Source organism: Cupressus sempervirens, chromosome 5 (genome assembly GCF_028749045.1).
Source record: "Cupressus sempervirens isolate cs-2001-9-10 chromosome 5, ASM2874904v1, whole genome shotgun sequence".
NCBI classification, from domain to species: Eukaryota; Viridiplantae; Streptophyta; class Pinopsida; order Cupressales; family Cupressaceae; genus Cupressus; species Cupressus sempervirens.
In genome coordinates, this window is record NC_143122.1 from 693,857,770 (window position 1) to 693,866,938 (window position 9,169).

The 9,169-nt window shown below is 31.4% G+C and overlaps 1 pseudogene across 1 annotated transcript; it reads right to left on the reverse strand.

Annotated features, from left to right (window-relative positions):
• Window positions 1-7,145: 7,145 nt before the first annotated feature.
• Window positions 7,146-8,056, reverse strand: LOC149557869 (xyloglucan endotransglucosylase protein 2 pseudogene; annotated as a pseudogene). The gene is made up of 3 exons (XR_016364656.1): window positions 8,000-8,056; window positions 7,718-7,911; window positions 7,146-7,557 (listed from the first exon to the last, which is right to left on the reverse strand). The product of XR_016364656.1 is annotated as a xyloglucan endotransglucosylase protein 2 pseudogene (transcript).
• Window positions 8,057-9,169: the final 1,113 nt, after the last annotated feature.

Below are 9,169 nucleotides of genomic sequence, written 5' to 3' on the forward strand. Positions count from 1 at the left end.
CTGTGTGGCGACAGTGGCAATGCTTGAAAAAAATTGTGTCCTAATTGTGTCATCAGGAACACTCTCACTTGCAGCAGCCATCTGTGGACCTCTCGGCATAACCAAAAGGTTTGGACCCACCATTTCTCGACAAGAGTGTCCACGGGTCTAAATCTATCAAAAAGTCTCCCCTGACCTTGCCCAACATGCCCTGGATAATCTGTATAGTCAACATCATAGTGTAAATGAAATTCTGCAAACAAATATAGAGGGAACTCATTCTTCTGTGGCCATCTATGATGAGTAGCCAACCAATGAGGATACATCAATGGTGCGACGAGTGGATCAGTACACTTCATCCCAGAGTAGCCTCTGACTCTACGACGATCTGTATAAGATGGAAACATGGATTTCACTATGCCGGTGGAAACCTCAATGTCAATCTGTGTGTACTTCACAGTGCTAGTGACACTGTGAGATAAAGAAGAATAAAATGTCTCAATGCTCATATCATCAAAAGGGTTGTATGATTCAATTGTTTGAATCATACGAAATAACTCCTCTTGCATCGCTGTGACCTTCTCCCTATTAGGGAGGGTGGTAGAAGAGGAAAGTTAGGTATCCAAAACCTGCATAGCATGAGATAATCTTGCAACTGTATCTCTAAATAACTATTGTCTATCATGAGTGGAGGAGGTCGATCTACGTACTGTACCAGACTCAGCACTCTGACCCCCACAATGAACACTAGCATCCCCTGAGGATGCAAGAGCACGATCCCCAGAACCGGATGCCATAATGTATATATGAAAATAAATATGAGGATATGAATGTGAAGCTACAAGAGTGATAAATATCTAGAGATCTGCACATGCATATATATACAAATATAAACATACAAGTGTATTTAAATTAAAATAATTAAAAGTTAAATTTAATTTGAAACACATGTACATATAAATACACAACATTAAATGTATGGTGCTAAATTCAATCATGTAACATACATATGTATTTTAAAACAAATTATCTTAGAGACCATATCTAACGTACATTGTAACGTGCTCATGCAAATGTGAAAAATAAATATTCGTACATATACATGTATATGCAATTAAAATAAAATAAAATTTCTTGATTAAATGATAACTAAGTGTACACATGTATACATGCAATAAAAAAATATAATTCTTGACTAAATTCTAGATTTTGATGTAAATACTTTGATGATTATGGGGAGTGTAGATGAGAGTTAGGACATAGGGATATAAAAATTTGTTACTAGATAAGTAAATGAGTCTAGTTAGCAAATGTTAGTTTACAATTTTGAACTCATGACTTAATTTAGTAGTTTGAATTAGAGTTAAGAATGTTAATAAAGTAAATGGGCTATAGTTTTATTAAGGTTGATAGTAAGGTCAGTCTATTATGTGCTAGTAAACATATGAATACCTATTACAACCTATAACAGACATAATGACCTTGTAGGAGTCCCTAGGTCCCCTTAACATATATATGGATAAAAATACGTAGAAATGTATCATAAGAGGTCGTTATGTGTCATTTGGTAATGTAAGAATCATCATTACCTAATAAGACCTATTATATCCTAATAATACATATTAAGACTTATTAGAACCTATAAAAAATAGTATGACCTATTACGACTCCTATGTCCCCTTAAGACACACATGTATGGATAACGTACTGAAAAATGCAGTTGACATAAGTGATCTTAATGTGTTGTTTGGTAATGTAAGACTCATTATTACCTGACAATACCTATTATGTGCTAGTAAACATATGAATACCTATTAGAACCTACAACAAACGTAATGACCTAGTAGGAGTCCCTAGGTCCCCTTAACATATATATGGATAAAAATACCTAGAAATGTATCATAAGAGGTCGTTATGTGTCATTTGGTAATGTAAGAATCATCATTACCTAATAAGACCTATTATATCCTAATAATACATATTAAGACTTATTAGAACCTATAAAAAATAGTATGACCTATTACGACTCCTATGTCCCCTTAAGACACACATGTATGGATAACATACCAAAAAATTTAATGTATAAGTGATCTTAATGTGTTGTTTGGTAATGTAAGACTCATTATTACCTAACAATACCTATTATGTGCTAGTAAACATATGAATACCTATTAGAACCTATAATAAACGTAATGACCCAGTACGAGTCCCTAGGCCCCCTTAACATATATATGGATAAAAATACCTAAAAATGTATCATGAGGTCCTTACGTGTCATTTGGTAATGTAAGAATCATCATTACCTAATAAGACCTATTATATCCTAATAATACATATTAAGACTTATTAGAACCTATAAAAAATAGTATGACCTATTACGACTCCTCTGTCCCCTTAAGACATAGATGCATGGATAACATACCTAAAAACATATCATTTAACTGATCTTAATGTGTTGTTTAATAATGTAGGACTCATTATTACCTAACAATAACTAGTTGTTAAAATGAACATCATCAATATCTAAGTGTGGTTCATTTGGTTAGTAGAGGGCCTATGTTATGGTTAGAATGTGGTATGGGTTATGATTGTAGTTAATATAAGGTTATGTTAGAAGGTGTATTTAATGTCAAAATTAATTTCACCATAAGATATTATTGTTTCACCTCTAGATCCATCAGGTTATGTTAGAAACTGAACAATGTCCCCTAAAGGCTTGCTACATTTTTTACTAATATTTTTCTACATTTTTACCTCATGTTTTTCTATATTTTTTAACTAATTTTTTTGACATTTTCACCTAATTTTTTTCTATATTTTAACCTAATATTTTTCTATATTTTTACCTAATGTTTTTCTACACTTTTAACTAATATTTTTCTACATTTTTATCTCATGTTTAACTACATTTTTGCTAACAAATTAATTTAAATACCATTCTAAAACAATCTAAAATAATTTAAATAATTTAAACATATTAAAAAATAAACAATTTTAAGTATTTCACTCATAAAGTAGGTAAAAAACAACTACTTTAAGTACAATTAACATCTATTAATAAAAAAACACATTAAAAAACTATTAAAAAGTGGGGAGGAAAAATCCACTAACCAGTTACGGCCAAAACACTTGACCTGCTCTCCAAGAATCTAGGAACCACAACAGTGAAAATGATAGCTGCAAGAGGTTTACGACAGTTTTATTGCAGCTTGGGGTTTCGGCCGTAACCATTCTGACCGAAAGGGTTTTGGCTAGAATGGTACGAGCCACGTAGGCACGCGAAACAACCATGTATGTTCAGCCGTAACTATTCTGGCTGAAACTGTTCTGGCCGAAAGCCTTCCGGTCGAAACACCTAAGGATATCACAAAGGGTGACACAGGTTTGTGCTTTTACCCAGTTGATGAAGATTTTCAGTTGAACCAAAGAAGATTATTGATTATGAATCAAATACTAAGGAGAAGAAAGAAAATTATAAGAAAAAAAAGATGAAGAATCAAGACTGATACCTTCTTGTAGCAATAAAGCTCCAAAATATGTAAAAATACATCATTCACAAAACTAGATTATCAATGATAAAATAAAGCGTGTTGTTACCAATAGTGAGGTAACAAAAGAAAAATCTTTATATTGTCTACATTTAGAAGATCAACCTAAATCAATGATGAATTCTTGTAATGAATAGAGTTGTATTAAGTCAATGAAAGACTTGAGCTAAATCAGATTGTGAAGAATCAGACCTAGGAGCTTGTTCCCAAATTGGTAGGAAAGAAATTGATTATAACTAAATGGTTTTTCATAAAAAAATTGGATAGGACTAGAAAAGTTGTGAGAAACAAAGCTAGACATGTATGCAAAGGTTATTCTCATATTGAAGGAATTGACTTTTATGAGACTTATGCACAACTCTAATGGAGTCCATGAAAAATGTTCTTAGCATTTGTAGCTTTTAGAAAATCAAAGTTTGTTGAATGGATCTTAAGTCAACATTTCTAGATGGCGAGATAAATTAAGAAGTTTACATTAAGCAATTAGAAGGGTTCAGGTCATAGGTTATTCCAAATGTTTTTAGATTAAAGAAGGAAATTTATCATTTAAGGCAAGCACCTAGAGCTTGGTATGGTAAGATGGATACATATTTGACTAGACAAGGTTTTCAAAACGTTTGGGTAGACAATAATTTGTACTTCAAAGTAGATACCAACAAAATTATGATTATTGTAGTTTATGTAGATGATATAATATTTAGTAGCAATAATGATCTGGGTCAGATAAATGAAAGGGACTTATGATTATGAGCTATGATATAAAAAGGGATCAAATTTTACATAGATAACATATAATAATGTTGAATTGGTAAAATCCTTAGGAGGTCAACTTAAAAAGTACCAATGGGGGAGCATGCTTTCTTGGTTGTTGGTTAGTTTCTTAGCAAGTAAGAAGTAGGATTTTGTAACACTCTCTATTATTGCATTAGAATAATTGCAACATCCTTTTTTTGTTCACAAGTATTATGAATGGAGAAATCTATGAAGAATATAGGAATCAAATTTTTGAAATAAGTTCATATACTATGTGATAATACTAGTGCTATATGTATGTCAAGGAATCCATTAATGCATTGCAAAACAAAACACATTGATATCACATACCACTTTTTTAGAGAAAATATTAAAAGGATGGAGAAGTTAAGTTGGGGTATGTACCAAAAAAGGAATAGATTGTGGAAATAACTACAACAAATTTGTCTAAGGACACTTTTGTGTATCTTAGAGGGAAGTTGGACATTTTCCCATTCCTAGTTCTAATTAGTTAGCAACAATATGTGCATTGGTCTAGTGGTTTTGCATATCAATATCTTTTTGGACCAGTGCTGGTGTGCTTCTTCTCAAGGGGAGAAAGGCACATCAATCAAGGGAATCAATATTTATTTTTATCCCTTTATTATTGTTGTCAAATTGGAATTTTTTTGGGTGGGTTGGTATTGATTCATGTTGATCTTCCTTTTGTGCTTCATTATTGATTAATGTTCCCATCAATAACAAAGGGTGATATTGTTAGAATGTAAGGTTGATAGTTGTCATTGATGTCAATAACCTTCTCTCTACCATTGGTGTGTCAGTGGTTGTGTATTGACAACTTGTTGTATCAGTTGGTCACATTGACTCTCTTTCATTTATAGTTTATTTACCAAGCATTGTGTTTTACCGTTGGTTAAGCATTAATTGTATCATCATTTTGTGCATTGGTGGTGGTATACATTATTCTTGATCGATCATTATTTGGATTGATACTTTGTAATGCATGTGGTTTTAAATTTAGTCCCAACTACTCTTTTCCTAATGTGCTCGTCAAACCTATTGGCACTAAAGATTAGTGCGGTACATTGATGTGTTTGAGGATCATTGTATTGCTTGAGGTGGTGTGTCATGTCTCAAATCTATTTTGTCCAATATATTTATGGCATGCATCTAGTGTAGATAATCATTTCAAGAAGGATGTATGCAAGTTTGTGAATTCAATTTTTTATGAGATCTTGTTGCTTATATGCGATCTATATGTGGTGCAAGTGAAAACTTACTCATTTAGTTGATTCAAGGAGGTGCAAACAATAACATACTATAATTGCAGAGGCTTAATAACTATATATCATGTGGTGGTTTTTACTTTATCTTTCATTAACTATTTATAAACCTATTGATAGATAGCCTTATTCTATCGGCAATGAGCCTTATTTTATTCTTGGGGCATAGCCACCTTGGTAGTGAAGCCTATCAGTAATACCCCTTCATGTTGCAATGAGTATTGTAGCCAATTAGCCTTGTTGTAGAAAATTACCTTAACCAATGTCACCCTAACCTATGTTTTTTTCATTTCATGAGAATTAGCGTCTCTATGGTTTGTCACAATTTGGGTTATCCATGTAAATGCTAGTGTTGGTTGTGTTGGTGATTTTGTGCTTTCATGATTATCTTTGCTTTGGTGATTTGTTGTGTTATAACCAATAGATCCTAAATGGTTGTGGTTGATTATTAAATGTTAACCCAGATTTAAAAAGTTTTTTAAAAGTGTGGCAATAATTGATTCACCCCCTCTCAATTATTTAGCATGTTCAACACTGTGATAATGAGATTTCACTATTTTATGATCAGTATAGGCTAATTTTTTGTTTGTGTTTGGTTGGTTTCAGTGTTGGGGTCCCTTCACCTTTTTGTTGTTATGATCTAACAATTTAAGTAGTTTCATCTTATGAAATGTCTTCAAGGTCCTCTCTACTTAGGTAATAAAAAATAATAAACAATTCTCGGTTCATTTTTTTAATCTTTTATGTTGAATATAAAGATTAGAGATAAAATAAATTATGGCTACCAAATGATTATGTGGGCATTTAGGTTTCACATAAGTTACATGGTAAACAAGAAATTTATAATGTTCTAGCAACAAATGATATTTATCAAGTAACTTGCTTATGAATTTGATTGTGTAACTTTTTTTTTCATGTGATGTTTTAGATTACACTTTGATCTATCATTGGGGTGTATGAGAGAGCTAGGAAATTTGTCACTTCGTGTGATCCAAAACATTGATACAGAAAAGGAGATAATAAACTGTAAAGGAAGTTCCAGTAGACTAATAGAGTTTTGAATTTGACTGTAAGAGCTTGTTTCCCATGTTTGCAATCATATTGTACAATCTATCATCAAGATAAAATGATCTAAAGAAGAGAATGAATTATGAAGATAGATCATAGTGTATAATAACATTAATAGGAAAATATTAACCCACATGAACTATAGAAATTTAATCCGTTTGATAAATTAAAAAACCTATTGTTCAATTACTAGATATTCCATAATTAAGTTTTGATTAAATCTATAAGAAAAACTATTTTTAAAGACACACACATAAATATTAGTATAAAATTAAAACCATATCTCCAAATAGAACTTAATTCTAATTTAAATAAATCAATAAATCAATTTTCATTTCTGAGAAACCTGAAAATCTTATAAAACGTACTATTGACCTGTCTGCCTAAATATAATATGTAGGGCTACATACAAAAGTCTATTCCATAAAACATAATTCCATGACTACTAAAATCTCATTAAACTACTTAAACTAAATTTCTTGGACTACAAAATCCTAAAATCTCATTAAACTCCTTAGACTAAAATGCTACGTCTACAAAATCCCATTACGTTAAGACCTATAAAAAATGAACAGTACATGTCCATGCTACACTCTGGAGGAGGCAGAGGATATCTCTGTTTATCATTGCAATAATTGTATATCATGAAATTCTTCTTCACCCACTGCAATTTCTTCCACTGCTCTGAACTTACCCCTCTCACTTCTTCTCCCATCGATTCCGCCATTGATTGAACACTGAAATTGCGGTATGATGCAACAAAAGGAGCATGTGACCAGTCTATCTTAACAAGGCCCCCTTGTGTTGCCCAACTATCCCCATTCCATAAGCTTGAATACACTCCCATGGCTTGTTTATCTGGATATGCCACCCCAGCTGCCTTGTTATTCTTGAACACTCTTATTGGCACATCGTCCACCATGAATCTGCAGTTCATATGATTCAAATTTAGTCATGAGGGTAAAAAATTGGATCTTGCTGACAAATTCGGAGCATAAATGAATAGTTAATTTTGATCATGGTTTATACTTAAGCAACCGAGTCGTGAGGATTAATAATCATGAATGATGAAAGAGTGAAACATACAAGATATGCTGAGAAGTCCACACTACACCATAAGAGTGGAAGTGTTTGGTGGGATCAAACCAGAGGTAAATCCTCTGCTCTCTCTCTCCTTTACCACTTGCAAACACATTTGTCTGAACAACATATGGCTCTCCTGATTTATTTCCAAGAAACTCAAAGTCCAATTCATCATGGTTGGCTCCCTCTGAAGAAAGCTGAAACACAATTCATCAAACATAAGTTGTTTTTCATGATAAATCACTCTATATCAGCCAAATTAGGATTATAATTTTAAATACCCACATAGTAAGCAGTAACAGTGCCAGCAGAGTCTGCAGGAACCAGCTTTATTTGACCGTTTGTTTATAACTTTTTGAAATAAATTAGGGTTAAAATTTATTCAAATAAGAAGAAATACAGAATACTAAAATCAAACAGATCTATTAAGATCTTCTATTAGTTAAATTTTTTTTATTATAACAAACATTAATAAAATTTCTGTCATTTCCATCTTACAACTCTTCTATTATAATAGATATATGATTTATTTATTTTTAATCTTACCCATCTCTTTATCACTTCAGCATTAATAATTTTTGTGACATCCTGCTAAGCATTGACAACAAATCTATCAACTTCAATATACTGACAGTTTTTGCTCTTCCATTATTACAAGTATATACAAAACACTGACAGATTTTACTTTTCTATTATTTAAAATATATTCATTGTTTCCCGTCAATTACAAAACTGCAAACCCTTATTTTGAATTTGGTTGAGGTATACTTTTAAATACTCTGCAGATTTTTGAAATTAAGATTATTTGGTATGTTGAATGCAATGTTATTTATCACGAAGTCCATTCTCACATATAAACAAATAATACATTTACTTCAATACAATAACTATTAAACTCTTCCATTAAACAAATCTAAATTGTTCCCCATCACAAACTTTTATTTTGAATATGATTGTATTATATACCTTGGAAGTATTCTGTATCCATTAATTCCAATACAGCTGTTTAATTTTTCTAGCATAACATTTTTTTATAATGTTTCCTATCAATTATGAAGTATAAACCTTTACTTTTATTTTAAATTCAATTCGGTGTATCTCTTGTAATATTTCATAATTTGAATTTAATATTCTCATTATTTATCATGAAATCGACTTTTTCACATGTAAAAAAATAAAACATTAATTTCAGTACCTGTAAGACTATTTAACTCTCTGATCATAAGTAACATAATAAAGTTTCTTACCATATTTCTCGACATTTCACTTAGCATTCTAGCTGACAAATTGTCATACATAAACAACAAACACATTAACTTCAATAACCCTACAATTTAACTTTTCCATTATAACAAACATAATAGATTTTTCAATCATATCCATTTCTAAAACCCTTACCAAACTAATTCACATCCCTCTACATATAAACAACAAACATATTAACTTCGATACACT